Source organism: Leptosomus discolor, chromosome Z, assembly GCF_034619465.1.
Source record: "Leptosomus discolor isolate bLepDis1 chromosome Z, bLepDis1.hap2, whole genome shotgun sequence".
Lineage (NCBI taxonomy): Eukaryota > Metazoa > Chordata > Aves > Leptosomiformes > Leptosomidae > Leptosomus > Leptosomus discolor.
This window is the reverse complement of record NC_141419.1, coordinates 51,311,506-51,331,017: the sequence shown is the minus strand read 5'-3', so window position 1 is coordinate 51,331,017 and position 19,512 is coordinate 51,311,506. Positions and strand designations below refer to the sequence as shown.

At 42.6% G+C, this 19,512-nt stretch overlaps 1 pseudogene; it reads right to left on the bottom strand.

Annotated features, from left to right (window-relative positions):
• Positions 1 to 1,787: 1,787 nt before the first annotated feature.
• On the bottom strand, positions 1,788 to 13,253 carry LOC147413284 (uncharacterized; annotated as a pseudogene).
• Between the last annotated feature and the right edge of the window lie 6,259 nt (positions 13,254 to 19,512).

Below are 19,512 nucleotides of genomic sequence, written 5' to 3'. Positions count from 1 at the left end.
CGTGTCACTTCCTCCTCTGCCAACATTCCAAAATCTTTGCCTTCTGGCCAGTTTGTGATCACTTCCAAAATTCCTGGGCGGTTAGGGCTCCCTATTCGAGCCTGTTGTGTTATCAGTGCAACCCACTTCCTCCATGTGGCATCGGCTGCAAGGTGCGTTGAAGAGACTCTCCCTTTGAACATCCATCCCAGCACTGGCAGTCCTAAGGTGCTAAGAGAAGCTGTGCTTTGGTTCCAGCCACTTCCGAGGCAGCTCGAACACCTTCATACGCTGCCAAGATCTCTTTTTCAGTTGGACTATAGCAGGCCTCAGATCCTTTGTACCCCCAACTCCAAAACCTTAGGGATTGGCCTTGGGTCTCCCCATATGCTTTCTGCCAGAGACTCCAGGTAGGGCCATTCTCCCCCGCTGCGGTGTAGAGCACATTTCTAGTATCATGTCCTGTCCGGACCAGCCCAAGGGCTGCTGCATGAACAATCTCCTGTTTAATTTGTTCAAAGGCTTGTCGTTGTTCAGGGCCCCATCTGAAATCATTCTTCTTCCATGTCACTTGTAATCTGGGATATTCATCCTCTCAAAACCCACAACACCTAAGAAAGCTTGTGTTTCCTTTTTACTACTTGGTGGAGACATGGCTGCTATCTTGTTGATCACATTCCTTATAACCTGGTGATGCCCATCTTGCCATCTGGATCTCCTGTGCAGGAACCTTAACCTTACTTAATTTTATGGCAAAACCCACCTTCAGAAGGATTTGAACTATTTTCCTCCCTTTCTCAAAAACCTCCTCTGCTGTGTTGCCCCATATGATGATGTCATCAATGTATTGCAGGTGTTATGGAGCTTCACCCTGTTCCAGTGTAGTTTGAATCAGTCCATGGCAAATGGTAGGACTGTGTTTCCACCCTGGGGGCAGTCGATTCCAGGTGTACTGGACCTCACCCTTCAAGTGAAAGCAAACTGTGGCCTGCATTCTGCTGCCAAAGGGATTGAGAAAAATGCATTAGCGATGTCAATTGTGGCATACCACTTGGCTGCCTTTGAGTCCAGTTCGTATTCAAGTTCTAGCACGTCTAGCACGGCAGCATTCAGCAGTGGCGTGACTTCATTCAGGCCACGATAGGTTACTGTTAGTCTTCACTCTCCATCAGACTTTTGGACTGGCCATATGGAGCTGTTAAACGGTGAGTGAGTTTTGCTGATCACCCTTGGCTCTCCAGTTGAGGAATCAGCTTATGGATGGGAATCAGAGAGTCTCAGTTGGTGCGATATTGCCACCAATGTACTGTTGTGATAGCAATTGGCACCCATTGTTCTTCAGCCTTCAGCAACCCCACCACAGAAGGGTCCTCCAAGAGACCAGGCACGGTGGAAAACTGTTCAACTTCCTCCATCCACAAGGCAGCTATACCAAAAGCCCACCAGTACCCTCTTGGGTCTTTGAAGTACCCCTTCCTAAGGCAGGCTATGCCAAGGATGCACAGAGCCTCTGGGACAGTCACAATGGGGTGTTTATGCCACTCATTCCCAGTTACACTCACCTCAGCTTTCAGTACAGATAGCTTTTGGGATCCCCCTGTCACTCCAGAAATACAGATGGGTTCTGCCCCTCTATAGCTTGATGGCATTAGGGTACATTGTGCACCAGTGTCTACTAGAGCCTTATATTCCTGTGGGTCTGACATGCCAGGCCATCAGACCTACACGGTCCAATAAACCCAGTTGTCTCTTTCCTCCACTTGGCTGGAGGCAGGGCCCCTCTAACCCTGATCAGAATCATCCACTTCTCATAAAAATGACTTAGAAGTGCCTTCAAGGGGATCAGAAGTAAGATCAGCCCTCCTACCCTGTCTGGGCAATTTCCCACTAGAAACCAAAGCAGCATCTTTCCAGGAAGAATTCCCTTTTGTGGTGGTTTTCCCCCATAACTCATGTATCTGCGCAGCTAGGAATTAAGTGGGTTTTGCACCCAACTTCCTCATGTCTTCTCCATGGTCATGCAGGTAAAACCACAGGGTAGGCCATGATGCGTACCTTCTGTGTTCTGTCTCTTAAGCAGAGGAATGCCTATTTCTAATAGCTGAGATATGGGCCCGTACAGGTGGGGAGTAGGACACCCCCTTTTTGAATTGCCGGAACTCCCGGGACAGTTCCTCCACAGTCGAGACACAGGCCTGTAGGGAAGAAGAGAGAATTCCTTCGTATTGCCGGAGCTGGATAGCCAATTCATCGACCATTTGTCCCTCACTTCGTTCCAGGACATTAGTGCCAATGAGTTGGCACAGGATGGCAGTGCACTTCATAGAAAATTCCACCACATGGGCTGCGTGCATTGGACTTCATCTGGATCTAGAAGTGATTGCCCATTATCCAGATCATTATAAATCACCTCCAGCACAGCTAGTTCTCTCAGGTACTGGATACCTCTCTCCACTTGCCTGAGTGACATGTAACATCTTTGAAGGGGTACCTCTCCTTCACACCTGACAGGAGTCACCTCCAGAGGCCGAGGGCTTACGTCTGCTTTCCAATCACCTTGTCAATACCCCCTTCCCTAGACAGGGAGCCCAGGTGCTTGGCTGCCCTATCCTCTGATTCCAAGCTACTGGACCCATTATCCCAGCATCGGAGCAGCCAGGTGACAATGTGCTCACCTGGATGGCAGCCAAAATCCTTTCGCATATCTCACAGGTCACTCAGGCATAGAGATTGGGTGATGATCTCTGGTTCTGCCTCTTCCTCTTGTTCTCAAGATGGCCCTGGTCCACTTTCATCCCTCACCAAGCGGATCGATTTCTTTGTGTACTTCTTCCGTATAGGGGCAACTGATACCGGCACAGGTTGGTTCTCTGGTTCAGCTGTAGTGCCTGTTGGTCTGTTTTCAGGTCCAGAGACCTTCTCTTTCCCTTGAGGGCACTGAGTTGTGTTGAGAAGGGCTCGGCAGGCTTGGGCCAGGCCCCAGCATGTTGCAATGATTTGTGACTCTCTGGAATTGCCAGGGTGACAGCACACCTTTTCCAAATGTTTACTAGTTTTCAGGATTCTGTATTTGTTCAGGGGTGAAAATCCAAAACATTGGGGGCAACCACTGTCCTATGTACTTGCCCACACTCTCCCACACACCCTGCCACTCATAATTATCCAGCCTCAGGGCACATCTTTGGGTGGTATTCTTGAAAAAAAGTTGTTTAACTGTGAACAATACCTGGGACACATTCAGAAGACACAGCAATAAGAACATGCTGACTCGGGCACCCCAGGGATATTCAAAATTCTCAAAAGCTGCTATAATAAGCCTGAAGGTGGAAGAAGACATGGAAGAGTGAGAGAAATTATCCCACTCTGTCCCTCCCATGGACTGAGTGCCATTATTAACAAATTCTGAGAGGAGGTGCCTGAGGAACGAGCACGATAGCAGTGCCACAGACAAATATCAGCTGAATCTCAGGACCAGTGATGCAATCATATTGTAAGTTGACATTAGCCAGTGCTGCAAGATGACAGTCCTGATCCCCCTCCCAGCGGTCACAGACATCACCACAGGGAGCACATAGCGCACATAGGAGTTTACACAGCACCACCACGCGAACAGATGAACCAACATGGTGACCAGTGGTCACTTAACTAATATAACAAATGTGTATGACAAACTCTCAACGCGCTCTGGCCAGATCTGCCATTATCTCAACCCCTCAGGCCCTACATTGGGCACCAAAAGGACTGTTGTGGTTTGGGCCCAGCCGGGAGCAGGGCACCACAGGCCGCTCGCTCACTCTCCCCCTCATGGCAGGTGAGGAGGAGATCTGGGAGAAAAAAGTCAAATCCCATGGGCTGAGATAAGACAGTTTAATGGAACAACATAAGGAGAGAAGAAACAACGGTAACAACACCACCACTAATGAAATAATAGGTACAGCGAGAGACACCAAACGCAAATGCTCACTGCCCAGATCGCCTGACACACCGCGCCACGCGCGCCTTCCCGCTGCTCCTCCTTATATACTGACCTTGACGTCAGTATGGTATGGAATACCCCTTGGCTACTTAGCTTTGGCTGTCCTGGCTGTGCCCCCCTCACAGCCTCTGCTGAAAATTAACCTTATCCTAGCCAAACCCAGGACAGAAGTATAGAAAACACATCTTTCAATAGTACAGCAGTTAAACCGCTCTTCCTTATCCAGTCACGGTTATGGTATTCTACATGCTCTGGAATAGTTTAGTTTTCATCCATAAACGAGCTGAAGACACACTCTGCATTTAGATCTACACAAAACTCCTCAGAATCCCTTAAAACAAGGCACAGATGTCAGCTTTTTAGGTAAGGGAAGACTGCTGGTGAAAATAAAGTTGAAACAGAAAACCAATAGATAAGCAGCTAGCTCTTTCCAGCTTCAAGTAAACAAGGACAGCACTAACAGCCAGATGAAACAAAGTAATAGACTTAATAAATAAAAAATTAATTTAGTAGAAGAATGGATCAGTAGACCAACTATTTTTATTTTTGCAGAAGAGACCTGTGTGGAAAATTAGCATGAAAGCAGACATATAACCACTAAATTGTTTTTAATGCTGCGAGGAGTCAGGCATTCACAACAACATTTCACATGGACGTAAAATGATTCTATGATATACTGCAGAACCTTTCTAATCAACAGCAGCAAAGCAGAAAGCAGCAAATTACAAAGAAAACAGTGTTAACTCATTTATGAGCTAAAGCTTTTTATATCAATCTTTTATTCATTCTATATGAAGAGAGATCCATCACTAAAACATCGCTGAACTTACAGAATTATCACAGAATTTATAATTAGCATTCAAAGACATGGCCATTACCAACAAAACTCTTCAACCACACATTAATACAAACTATTCGAAAACTATACAAAGAAAATGTTCTCTGAAAAGGTTTAGTCTAAACAGCATCTGACAGTTCGTGCAAGAAATAAATAAACACTACCTTTGCTATGTATTATCATAATTACATTCCAGGTATACCTGAAGTCTTCCTCAGGAATCTTTAAAAGCAAAATCACTTTCATAGGCCCTTATTGCTTCTATAGCACATTTCAAACACTAGATGGATATGTGACATGTACAGTAAGAAGGGAAGAAACAGTCTTTCAGCGCAAGCCTGCTAGAGGAATCTACAAGCTTGAATTTGGTTCCTCTCTGCAATTCACCAAAAATTGATTTTGGAGATGGAACTATGCCATAAAGAACAATCAAAATAACTTATAAATGTTAATAAAAATGTAATAGTTGTTTAAATAGATGACATCTTCACTGACACTCTCTCCCTCCATTCTTTAGAACATAACTTAATAAAATACTTCACAAGAAACATGTATCATTAAAAGTTTGGCTGACAAGAATAGAAAGGACCCTGTCTCACAGTGAACTCCACACAACAAACCCTGGGCATCTAAAAGACTTTTTCTCTCAGATGGACTTTTTCCATCTTCACACATTGTGGGTATTTGAAAAAGTAAACTCCGGAAAAAAAAAAGTCATTCCTTTGTTTTTGGATTGAAACTGGGAGAGGAGAGCTGAATTTTTTTTTTTTTTTTTTTCATTTGGATGCTAAAATTGTCAATGTCTGCAGATGGCAATAATGGATGACTAACGTGAAAAAAGGGTACTTATCATGGGAAGCAGTAAGCAGCTAAGGAATGTGTGGAGAAGCTAAAGCAGTTCATTTTTCCTTTGTCTTCACTCTTCCAGTGAATATATCTTAACAGTAACATCAGGCCTAATAATGGAAGCTACAGAAGAACAATCTGGAAACTTTTCACTTATCCTTATATTCTGTATTTCCATATTCTAAAGATAAAATAAACCTCCATGACACCTTCCAGCCACCTCTGGAAATTCAATTCACTGTCAACTCACGCTTGTGATTGGAGAATAAATATCCTGACAGAGCAGTGGCTTTGGAAATCTACCTCAAGTTCCACTAGGCAAGTCATTTGACCTATTTGGTGGACGGAGGGAGGAACTGAACGTGGGAACAGAATGTACTTTCCCTTCCCAAAGAGAAGCGTCAAAAATACTTCACTTGAAGACCATAATCCATTTACGTACTTGATCACAGAACAGCTTATATAGACAGTACTAACTGTTCTGCATCCCACTGCATCGTTAATTTCAGTAAAAAAGAAAAAAGGCCAGGATAAAATACCACTTATCAAAAAAAAAGAAAAAAAAAAAAAAACCAAAACAAGGTGTTATCCTCTCTGTATGTGTAACACTTTGTCCAAATTCAAGCCATTTTTAGTCATAAAATCATAATCACACAATCCATGAGCTACTATCATCCGGGCATGATGATCTTATATAATCTGAATAACTGTTACAGCTTAGAACAAATACATTCCTGATAAACAATTTCTGGTGGTGGCATCTAAGATGATGCCTAAAAAGTTGCATTAAGTATTACTGCAACTAACACAGTACTTTATACCTGTGTATTTCAAAGATATTAATAAAATTAAACCTTCAAGTGCCAATATTCATTTAATACCATGTGGATCAATATACCCAGACTGGTTCTGGAAACTTCTGTCAAATCTTGAAAAGAATCTGACATGCAAGAAGCTGACCTGAAGAAAATCAGCTCCACTAGCTACCTGGAGGCCTTTATACCTGGTCCGGTGCCACTTATGCTACCTCAGATATAAGACTGTACAAATCTAGACTAGTTTTCTTGTGGACAATCATCAAAAGAAGAAATATGAATGAAGCCTTTTATGAATACAAACATGAGTCTTTTATGAAATTGTTACAGAATGACCTGATCTTGAGAGGGATTTCCACCTCATTCTAGCCCATCAAGAAACAGAAGTACAAGATTAGAAACACAAGATTAATAAATTGGTATGCAAATAAACTTCTTACTCTGGTGCCACCAAGCTAATTTAAGATGCAAGGCTACTCTGCAATGTCTTAGGAAACTGCAATAGGAAAAGGCAGTTAAGTTACTTATTTTGTTCAAATAAGTAACTAACAAAATGAAATAAATCCATGCAACTGTTCCTAAAAGAGATAAATGTTTATCTCTAAACCTGACCAATTTCACTCACGGAGTATAATTTTTTACTGCACTGTTTCCACACCAACACAGAAGAACTTTTCCACAAGTGCAGACTTTCACATAGGGCAAAATCAACTTGTGCATAAGAAATTCTAAGTGAGCATTTAACAAGTGATGGTGTTATGCTTGCTGGTCCCTGAAAAAGATTCAGTAATGCTTGAAAAACAGTCAGTAAACAACCAACTAGTATAATGCTAAAGCAAGAAAGACTAACGGAATCAATCGCTCGCTGTAGCATCGCAACTGGGGTGGCCTTCCTACGTGAAGATAGAACTGATCAGGCAAACACTGTGCACTGGTTTGGGGACCACACCTTAGAAGAAAGGAGTAACTCAAAGGTGGAAAGAAAAACATTCCAAGCATTAAGAGGACTGATTTGATAACAGTGTGTCAGCACTCTCTTAAAGTGAGGAAATAGAAGTTTCTTTAACAGGTGACAGACTAGAAAAAGCTGTACAGCATGGCACGTTACCTGAAAAATCAGCAAACACTGTACTGGCAATGCTTACATATTTTCATGAACAAATGATGGTTTATGGTCACAAACACGTTTGCATGCACATTGCAAAAGAACATAGCGGAGATGACCTGCTCCGGCACAACATCACACAATAATTCACACAAGGTTTGCATTACATGCAGTAACACCACAATAATTATATAATAATTGACTAGAGACGGAATTATACACTGACTGTCTGGTTATGCAGAGTGAAAAGAAAGTTCTTAACTAAAACTGAAAAAATTTACAAGATGGCAATTTCTAAGTCAGAAAATAATATGATATTCATTCTAGCAACCTGAAAAAAGAACTTTCTTAATCAAGCCAATACTGCACAGCACATTCTTGCCCACATACAACATACACAGAATGCTTCCTACTGTAAATCAAAACGAATTTATGCTATTCACAAAGCAAAGATATCCTCAGCTTCCAACAATAAGGAAAGACTCAGTTTCAAACAAAAAAAGGATCCTTATTGCAGCCAAAACACAAGCCCTTTTAATGTAAACAAAGTTATTGTCAGTCTTAAGGTCAGAATTCTAAATAGTTACCTGTTAACGTCAACCTAAATACGTCTGTGGGGATAATAAAAAGTCTCCTCACTTTGCAGAGAGATGGAAAATAACGATATAGTTTAAATAAGTTATTCCACTAGCAGCAGAACTACAAAAAAGCCTGGGTTTCTTCACATTTGCATATTTCTTCTTTACAGTTTCACCCTGTCAAGACGCACACCTCTTATCTCCAGTTCTTCCCCAGCCCCCTCAACAATTTCCCCCACCAGCTCCATCAGCTTATAATTGTGATTTGAAAGAGGCAGTCATAACTGTGAAACCAGTTATCTTTTGACACAAAGAACAAGTAATGAGTTCACCACACTTTCTCATTCCCCCTGCTTTTGAATGATCTGTACTACCCCCTACTTTTGAATAATACCTGCCGTGTTTGACGAAGGAGTAAAGACCCTGAAGTTCCTACATATGAAGTACTTCATATAAAGTACTGTTTCTGATTAAGGAAAATAAAAAAAAAAAAAGAAGAAAACTAAAAACAGTATCATTGATCAACTCACTGCCATTTTATTCCTTCCTACAATGCTGGGTCTGCAATATGATTGCAAAACTTCTGGTCTCTGCAGTAGCAAACTTAAATCAAACTTTCAATACCAAATAACGCTTTCAATCTCACTAGTTCTCACCACATTGAGTATTTCATTTTCATGGTCTGATGATTTAAATATAGATGCATTTGTTCAGTAGTATTAACTTGAGAAAATCTAATTCAGATAATAGCAGACAGTTTTTTCTTGGCTCTTTAGAGCAATTATAGAACAAACCACTGTTTACAGTGTGTCTTCAGTTAGCAACAAAACTGTGTTACATATCACAATAGCAAAGATTGCTTTCAGTGCAGAATAACCCCTTTCTCTCTTCCCTTTTATCGCACTCAGGACTTCCACATATCAGCTAAACTTACAGTCTAGTACAGAAAGCCTGAATTATAAAAAGGGAGGTGCAAAGAATACAAAACTGTAAGTTTACTTCAAGACAGAGCTTCAAAACAAGTCTCATACAAGCTAAAAGACATGCACAGCTTCTGCCTGGCTTTTAACCTACTCCAATCAAACTGCCCTCAGCAGGTTTTCTGTACATTTCCTTTAAACATGACAGCATACCTAACCTAGCAAATCTGCATAGTTTCAACCATCATCAAACATCTTTACTAGCACTGACAAGAAAAGAACAGAGTTTAAACTACTAAACTCATAGGAGTGCCAACCGTCTTCAATCCACTGCACCTCCAAACACCATTATCAATACAAGCTTCCATTTAGTAACTTTACTTCCACATGTGTACCAACTGGACAATAGTTCCAAAACAAAAAAAAAACCCACAAGAAAATGTTTATTTTATAACATACAAAATCTCATTAAATGTTCTTGTAAGCTGGTATCATCTCTAAAGACAGCAGCTGAAAAGTGGAATGCTATCAACATGCATATATTTTCTAAACATCATGTCCACATCCACTTCATAGGTCGTATCTAGCTTAGATCTTCAATGGAAATGCTTCTAATTCTTCTTATAGAGTTTCCCAGAGAGTTCAGGAATTTAATCTGGAATTATTTCAGTCCTGGGAGATCATACCTGACAAAAGCTAAACAGGTCACCTAGATTAAACAGTCATATGGGAAAAAGGAAATGGAAGCTATTGAAACAAATGTAGAACGGTTTTCGGCAAAAAAGCTTACCTATATCTCAAATATAAAGCTTAGAGATGACCTCCTCTAAGTCATGTAGGTAGGTAGGAGAAGTAACAGTAGGTCGAGCAGCTGCAGCAACTAGAAGATGTACTTTACAGTCTTTTAGTGGCAGAACTCTTTCAGAGCACGGTAACTACTTTCTGTCATCCTAGGCATTAATGTAGGCTTCCATAGTTACAAACTCTAACTCAACTTTAATACAACATTCACAACTGTTCTGTCTCGATTTTCTATAGTGACAGCAGAGTAACAAGATCAAGCTAGCTGGATCAGCCCACATAAAGAAATCAAACAAATTTTCGTCATGAAGTTTTTTACGAAATGCTTTAAAATCTATTTATTTTCAAGCTTTCTATGCAGTACCCCCAAGCATCTCTCTAGAAAACCACCTGACCTTTTTCTAATACATCCTACGTGATCTCACCAAGTACCTTTGGTTCTGCACAGGTTCCGTATTCTTTTAAACACATTATAAAATACCTACAAGTACAACTTAAATTTAAATAGTACGGCTACTGGAACAGTACAAGGTTTCCATTTCTATCCACCTTGGCACCAACCAAAAAAATTTATGAATTGCAAAGCACCTTTATGAGACACATGGTAAGTGTTACAGTTCAGATGCTCATCTGACCTGCCACTAAAAGAACAAACATAAAATTCACACATATCCTACCCAACAATAATCAGTAATAATTTTTAACAGCACACTACCTAGTACTAAAAAGACTTGTAACAACATATTTCATGTATGCCTAATTGTTCATGCTGTATAAAGGAAACCAAATTACAATGGAAGATACATAACATGGGATGCTCCTTAAACATACGGTTTATCTCAACTTTTTTTTTTCTTTTAAATTCAAACCTTTTCATCCACAAATGTAATTCTTCTGTGAAACTCTGGAAGACAACTATGTAGGATTATTTTGAAAAATATCAAACAAAATATTTCTAGAAGAACATTCCAGAGCATTTACAAATAACAAAACAGAATTTCTTGAACTGGTTTCTCATAAATAATAGCTTTCTAACAACCAAAAAAACCCAAAACCAAACCTGTGAAGTATCAAAAGAACATCCAAATGCTTCATAAACCATAATAATCAAACCTCCTGTCACCCTATATAACTTCAGGACATGCTAATCTTTACATACAGGACACTCTGAAGTAATACCCAACACTTTCAGACTAAAAGAGACAAAAACTGACAGCACCACAACACACTAAAACTCAGTGGTTGAGAAAACAATCAGAATTTCATAATCAAATATATATGTGTGTGTGTATATATGTATCCCCTAGACCTTAAAACAACTCAGACCACAAGGATTCTATATTTTAGCTATGGGTACCACTTCATTTCCTATGTCTCACGAGACTTAAAATCCCATATGCCACTTAGATACACAGCACTGAAGCCACATACCTGCACTGCTGAGGTCGTACATGCAAGGAACACGTCCCCTCTATTCTCTAGCTTACTGGAAACGATGTCTACACCACTACCAGCCGCCATTCCACCCCTCAAAGCGACCCCTTCTCCCAAAGCCATGTGTTTTTGGAGCCCTGCAAACCCACCCCTGAAGGGGAGCAAGCATTCAGGGACAACTCGGGACAGCTCCATCCATCCCGGCTCCGCACAGGCAGCGCCGCCTTGTCCGCAGCTCAGCTGCCCCAGGCCCCCTCGCATAACTGGCAACCCTGCTCGGGGGCAGAAAGGGGTGGGGGGGGGGTGGGGCGTCATGGTTTCCTTTCCCCCAGAAGACAAGAGCCACCTTCCCCCGAGGCAGGGGGGAGCTGTCCAGACAGACAGACGGACAGGAACAGACGCTCCCCTGGCCCACAGAAGACTCCCTGCTCTGGGAGGGGCGTCTAGGGAGGGGAACTGCATACAAAACCCAACCTCTCCTATTAACACCACCCACCTGCCCCCGAGAAGACAGCGCAGTTGCTGCAAGCACGGAAAGTTCAAGCATAGCCCCGGCCCCAAACCCCAGACACCTGGGGGGCAGGGGGCCCGTTCCTCCGCAGGCCCCCACCCCGTTGGGGCGGAGAAGCCTCTCGCCCCGCACCCTCCCCCAGCCCCACGCACACCTATGCTGGGAGGCTCCCCACAGCGCCCCACCACAAACAGCTCCGGGGGGGGGGGGGGGGGGGTGTCAGGCCCGCCCCGCCCCCGAGACCCTTGCCTGGCCTCACACGGCCCGCGGCCCCACAGCGGGGCGGGCGAAGGCCGGGACGCCGGCCCCGCCACCGGCGGACACCCATGCCAGCCCACGCAACGCCGCGGGCCCGGACTGACCTGACGGGGGAGTGGCGCGGTCGCCTCTCGGGGCTTGCGGGGGGTTTTCCTCCCCGCCACCGATCCTCCGTTCGCCGGCCCGTCTTTCACCGGGCGCCACCACCGACAGAAAGCAGACGACGCAACCGAGGTAGCGCGAGACAGAGGGAAACACCAGCCCCTCTTTTCCTCCTCCGCCAAAAAAAAAAAAAATTAAAAAAAGGGAAGGGGAGGTGTAAAATTAAAAGGCTCGGCCCGGAGTTTAAAACAAAGAGGCGGAAATAGCCGAGCTCGGCCCGAGTGGAGCCGAGCGGGGGCGTCGCGCTCAGGGCGCATGCGCGCGGGGCCCTGGCGCGGGCATAGCTCCGGCCGCCCCCTACCCCGACGAGCGGGGCTGGCCCACGCGCGCTCGTGCACCCCCTGCCGTGCGCGCGTGCCGGGGCGGGTCGCCAGCGGCGGGGTTCACTGTGGCACGCGCTAGCAGCGCCCGGCCGTCGCGAGCGCGCGGTCGAGGGGCAGAAGGAGATGTCCGGGTTCCCAGGAGCCCTGCCGTGGGGCTGAACTGGTGAGCAGGGTGAGGGTCGTGACGGTGATTTACTTTTCGGCAGGGTACGGCCCTTCACTGCTCCAGCTGTCTGGCGGCTCGAGCTTTTCCGCAAAAGCACGTAGGTGTCTTTTTAAACGGATGAACGAGGAAGGTTGGATAGGAGCTGGTAGCGCTGGTGGCAAGACATGCAACTTGGTGGCAACTGCAGGTGACTCGGACACTCCATCTGGTGAAATTGAGAAGATTTTGGCTTCCTAAAAGTTGAAAAGTGGGAGGTCTTAGGTCAAGGAGCATGCTTAAAGCTTGGGAAACCCATGCCACATTCAGCTTCACACCAAGTGGCTGAATGCCACAGTTCAATGACAGGTACTTAAAAATTCACCTGTCCAAACTCTTGAGACACCAGAGTAAGCTTTATGTTCCAAATTATGCATATATTTTGAATGTAATTCTTTAAAATACCTGCATATTTCCCACTTTCTTTCCTCCCTGCCAACCAAGAATGAGCCACAAGACAGTCTTCCACCTTATCTAAGAATGCAACTGGAAATGGTCTGTCCATCATGGCACAGCCCTAGAAGATGTTTTCCTCCTTGCCCAGCAAACTACTGAGCCTTTATTGTGTACCAAGACTTCGGGGTCTGTGCTTGGCTCTAGGACCTGTGTTATTCAGAAACTAAGCCTGTGTTAATGGAAAATATGCCATCACTGTAGATTTGCTTTGTTTAACTTCAAGGGTTGTGTGCGTAAATGAATGCATCTTGTCTCTCAGAAATTTAAATTCTGTTTTCAGTTTAATCATAAATGACTTTGCATGGGCCTTTGCTTACAGAAAGATATTCTAGAAAGTAATGGAGCCTCCTGCCTGATTTCTGGAAGCGGGATTCAAGTAGCCAGAAGCAGAAGTAACAGACTATAAGAATGTGCATGAAATTATAAACTGGATGCCTGTGTTTTTGTTGTTGTTGTTCTTAGTGTTTCCAGAGACAAACACTGCAGACTGGGAAAATCATTAAGGCCAGAGTCTATGGATTTTGGTTTTTTCTTACTATAGATAGTTTTAAGAAGGTGGTACCTGAAGCAAGATGATATGGCCATGCCTACTCAAAACAATTCATCTACTTTAATATACCCCTTGTGACAAGACTTTTGTGAGCTCAGAAAGCCAAGGCAATGGTTTGTTCTCTTTTCAACCTCATTACCCTAACATCAGTTCTAATGCCCTTGGCAATGCCATTAAAGAGTATCTTAGACTATAAGTGATATTTCTGAAATAGAAGCTCAGCTAGTGACTACAGTATCTAAGATCATAACTGAGTAGATATGAGTGCCTTGTCTGAACTGCAGCACTTAGTATTAGGAAAGAAGTGAAACTCTTTGTTAGCATTATAGTCAGTGAGCTGTGATCAAACCACAGAAGTTCAGAGAATGACTCGAAGGGGGAACTAGAAATAGCATTTAAAGGATTCTGTCTGTTAGCTTTACATGCGTTAGTACTCACATTTTTCACACAAACAAAAGCATAATGTGAACACAATAAATTGAAGTCTAGCTTCTAGAAGCAGGTATTTCCTAGCTAAAACAATTCATGGAAGAAAATCTATCAGAGACCTCTTGACAGGAAAAAACCCCCAAACATTTTAGGTAAAAGTTTGTCTCCTTTAGGACTTCTAACAATGAAAAGGTATTGGTCAGCATGAGCACATTAATGATACTGGTATAAACAGGGAAATGGCTAGAAACCCAACGGAACAGAATATTTTCAATTACAGTAGTAAAGCATAAAGTAGGCAAATAAATAACAAAATTATTCTAGTTTAAGACTGACCATAATATAGTGTTTACAAACAGCAAAGTTGAGAACTAGTATTTCCAGTAGTTGCTCAGTTCCTTTCCAGAGCAATAGAGCTATATCAATCCTGTAGGTCTGTGGATGAGACAGATTGCTTGCGAGGGTGCTGAGAGAGCCTGTTGATATCATTGCAAGGCTACCCCCTTCCTATTACCTTTGCAAGATCATGGTGACGTGGGGAGTCCCCCAGTACCGCAGAATGGTAAATATTTCACCCATCTTTGAAAAGAGCAAGAAAGATAATTCAGGGAACTGCAGCCTCACTTTCATCCCTCAGAGAATCATGGAGCAAGTCCCACCCATGCTGTTTCTGAACACATGAAGGAGAAGAACACATCTTAGGTAAATCCGGGTGGACCAACCTGATTGTCTTCTCTGATGAAATGACTGTTTTGTGGATGCGAGGAATGTAGTGGATTTTGTGTACTTAGACTTTAGCAAGGCTTTTTATACAGTCTCCCACAGTATTCTTGTCCCACATTAGGACGTTATGGCCTGGATAGGTGAACTAATGGATGGGTGAAATATCGGCTGGATTGTTGGTCTGAAAGAGTACTGGTTAATGGGTTGTATTCTGCCTGAAGATATTTTCCCTAATATCTTTGTCAATGACTTGGATATGCAGAAATAAGTCTGTGGACAGCACCAAAGTGGGGGTGCAGTCTATATGCCTGAGGACAGGGCTGTCATTGGGAGGGACCTAAACAGACTGTAGGGATAACATTCAAAAAATATAAAGTCCTGCACCTGGAACAGACTTAACTTCCTGGAGCAGTACAGGCTGAGGTGTGACTGACTAGCTGGAAAGCAGGTCTGTTGAAAACACTTTGTGAATTCTTGGGGACAACAGGCTAAACATGAGCCACTAGTGTGTCCTGGCACTAATGAGAACAGCATCTTTAGATGTGTTAACAGGCCAGTACATTGGGTGACATGATTGTTCTGCTTTACATGGTACTTGTTAGAATGGGTCTGGCATAGTGCATCCAGTTTTAGGTGCACAAATATGAGAAAGATACTGATAAACTTGATCAAGTCCAGCAGAGGCCACCAGGATGCTAAAATGTCTGGAGAACATGTCCTGGGAGGAGAAGCTGAGGGAACTAGAATAGTTCAGTCTGGAGAAGAGATGGCTTCAGGGAGACCTAATACCAGCCTTCAATGCTTACAAGGGCGTCACCTACAAAAAGCAGAGGCAGACTCTTTAATAAGGCAAATGGGAGAAGGAAAGACAATTGTTATAAAGTGAATCAGGGGAGATTCTGATGGGACAGAAAGGGAAAAAAAAAAAAAAGATCACAATGAGGATAGTTAAACTTGCAGTACGTGTCTTTGGAGGTTTTCAGGACCAAGCTGGACAAAGCCCTGCTTTAAGGAAGAGGTTGTACTAGACACCTATGGATGTCCCTTCCATATAAATGTTTCTGTAATTCTGGGATTACTTGTCAAGTAGAGAAATCAAGATTGTTCAGGACAATTCAGATTAACAGAAGAAAGAGTATGTAAAATGGCTGAATCATCCTGGGAAGACAGAACAATTTTCTCGAACTGCTCAGGAACAACATTGTATTTTGGATGATGTGTGAATAGGCTGGTCTAGGTGACTAAACTTTGTCAGTCAGCTGTTGGCTGCTTTTCCCTTGCTTCACCTTTCACCTTGGCAGCTCCCAACAGGCCTTCACCAATTACTGCCGTTCTGAGTACAGATACTTACCTGCTAGTTGCAACTGAAAACTCAGAGCATTCTGATCACCACCTTTCACACTCAGTCTTTCCCAGTGACAAGTCTTCAGAGAGCACTGGATTCACTCAGATTTCTTCATTCAGGTTCAAGTGGCAGGCAGCAAGGGAAACACTGTAGTAGTAACCAAAGATCACAAAGCTGGGTTCCAAATATCTTGCAGCCCAAAACCGAAGAACCCAAACATTCGCCAGTTTTTGTCTTCTAGATGAATGTACCATGCACTAATTATTTGTGTAACTTATTCTTACGGGAAGTATCTACAAGATTTGGGCATTAGCAGCACAAAATAATCACTTCAAAACACACACGCTGTACATACATTTATGTAAGTATATATATATGTAGATATAGATTTATATGTAAAATGCTGTATTTTGACATCTCCTTTTTTACACCTTTTCCTTTCACCCTATCAGATTTGTTTTGTGGCTATCTGCACACGTGTGTACCACATTCCCTTCAAATGCATGTATGTTACAGGCCTGCATTGTATTGCATTAGCCTGCACTGAACCTTTGCATCAAGAGTCTAAAACATTCCTCATCACCAACTTTTGCAAAGTTAGCACACATTTAATTTAAAATTTCAGTTCCTGGAGATGCAAGACACAAGTTCCTGTTCATGTGAGAATATTGAGATTTGTTTTACAAACCTGTAGATCATGTGGGTTTAGAGAAATACTTAGTCAGTGTGACTATGCTTCAAGTGTTTTAATAACAGCAGAATTATATAAAGCTACTGTTCTAGCATTCAGTCATGATATGTTGGGAATGGAATATGATTTTTAAAATTCTGGGGAGACACCACTGACATTTCTGACTGACTTTGTGGTGTTTACAGCCAGATAAGCCTCCATTCTCCTGCTAATGACTGGAGAAGTCTCTTAACAATAAAGAGATGGTGCACAGCGTTTCATGATAGGGTTGCAGAATGGATGAGGTTGGAAGGGGCCTTTGGAGATCACCTAGGAAGGGCAGCCTCTCTACTCAAAGGAGGGTCAGGTAGAGCAAGCTGTCTTGCTTCCTCAATTTATCACAAGATCGAACAACGCCATTCTTACATTATAGGTTCTGCATGAATATCCTAATGACTGAATGATAACTTCATTCTTACTCAGGAACCACGGGGAACCAATCTCCTGAATGTCACTCTTACCGCAAGTAAACTGTGCCTTCAGAGATGTAGTCTATTAATCCTCTCATTTAAAAACAAAGACCTAGAGCTCCTTTACAGGAGGAGACAGGATTTAGCATCCCCTATGAACACATGGGCAACAGGCCAATGAAGCAGAGAAACTGACTGAAGAACATCTGGTGCTTCAGCAGTGAAACAGCTGAAGCAGATGAAAGGTATGTTTCATGTAGCCAGTGCTCGCTATGTCATGCAGCTCCAGATGGCTCAGTATGAAGAACTGTTTGCTAAGTGGCCTTTCTGATGCTACCATTAAGTCCTCTTCATGTGATTTGCCAGCAATGCTAGCCTTAGAAGCTCACTTCCTCCACCTTTCCCCACCCATTTGCTAGGAGGATGAGGTAGGACCATGAAAGGTCATTTGATCTACCAGGGGATACGATCAGTGGTATCTGTACTGTGTAAGCTTCTGACAGTTGAGTCATTAAGATATAAAGTGTCTGTCCTCTGAGGCTTTCAAATAGGTTTGACAACCTAGCCTTGCCTTGTTGATCTGATTGTTAGAAAGTATTTCCCAGTTTCTAACCTTGCTTTTCCTGCTATGATTTTAGTAGACAAAGTGGTTCATACTCTGTCTTTGCAAATACTTGTGACATATCTGACAAAACCTCCAGCCAGTGATGTCTTGACTAAATAACCACTTTCCCTTCATTTTCAACCTAGGTTTTGGGCTTGTAGACTTCTGTGCTTCTTTGACACGACTTTCCCAGTTATCTGCCCCAATAGATCTTTCTTCCTCTTCAAAAGACCAGCCATTTCTTTCCAAACAGACAGACACCTTGCCTTCCCTCAGGAAAGCACCTTTAACAAGATCCGCTTTCACCATCCAGATGCTTTGCTCTAATATGTACAAACCCAGAGATGCAATTAGTTGACACAGATCTGACATGGGACCCACACTGTCCTAGAAACACTATTACAAACAGGGAAATATAATCTGTCATACAAGTTTTATGCTGAGGAGCTGTAAATCAGGCAACGTGGAGGTTCACTGCCCCACAAACTCTGAAGTATTGTTTTGTTATATATTTATTTTAGTTTAAGCATAATCCATACAGTTTTTAACTCCGTAACTGTTATGCAATCTCCTTTATCTGTAAAGCAGTAAGGTACTTCTATTTCTTTCAATAATCTTTAATCTTTTGGTTTGGGGGAGTTTATTTCTTTCTCCCTGTTGTCCCTGCTGTGGAATTGACAAGGCATGCTGTCTCAGCCTCTAGCTGAACAGTTTTATCCCTATTCTGAACTGCAGCATTTTTTCATGATTGAAGGATACCATAAAACCCAGAGAGATTTAAACCCAAGAGACAGGTATTTAACTATACCCTCAGTCATTCCAACCCACCTGAGCTCTTCAATCCTCACTGTTACTTGTCTTTCAAAATCCTCTGTTTCCCATGGCAAAAAAAATCCCTGGTTTTCTCTCTAGTGTCAGACTCAAATAAATCGGGTTCATTAAGCCCTTTGGCCAAATCCACTCAACTGTACAAGACAAACCAATGCAGCAATCATTTGGAAAAAATGAAACATGGTATTTTAGCAAATACCAGCCATTTAATGTAACTCTAGGCTTACAAGTATTCCCACTGGTAAATGAAACATTAAGTCTATTGGCAGAGAATGTCAGCAACTATTAACTAGCATTTAGAAACTTCTGGTTATGTATTCTTCCTTACCAGAAGACCTCTTAATGTTTCGAAGATGAGCATTAGATAGAAAAGTGGAAATAGAGAGGGATTTAGTGACTCAGGAAATAAGTACATTTGTAACAACTTACTACTTACATAAACACAGCTTAGATTCCCTCAAGAGTTAATTTTTTAAACTCAGCCATATCCATACTGTTAAATGATGAGATTTACGCTGGGGGCAGGGAAAAGCAAAACAAAAACCCACTCTCAGTTCCCAGGATTTCTGCATCTTGGATGTTCCATTCTCAGAACTTGGAGCTTGTTGTAGTAAGAGGAAAGCTGTCAGCAACCTACTGCATTGTGCAAGTCAATGTATTGTCTCTTTGACTGTCAGCTGTAGTTA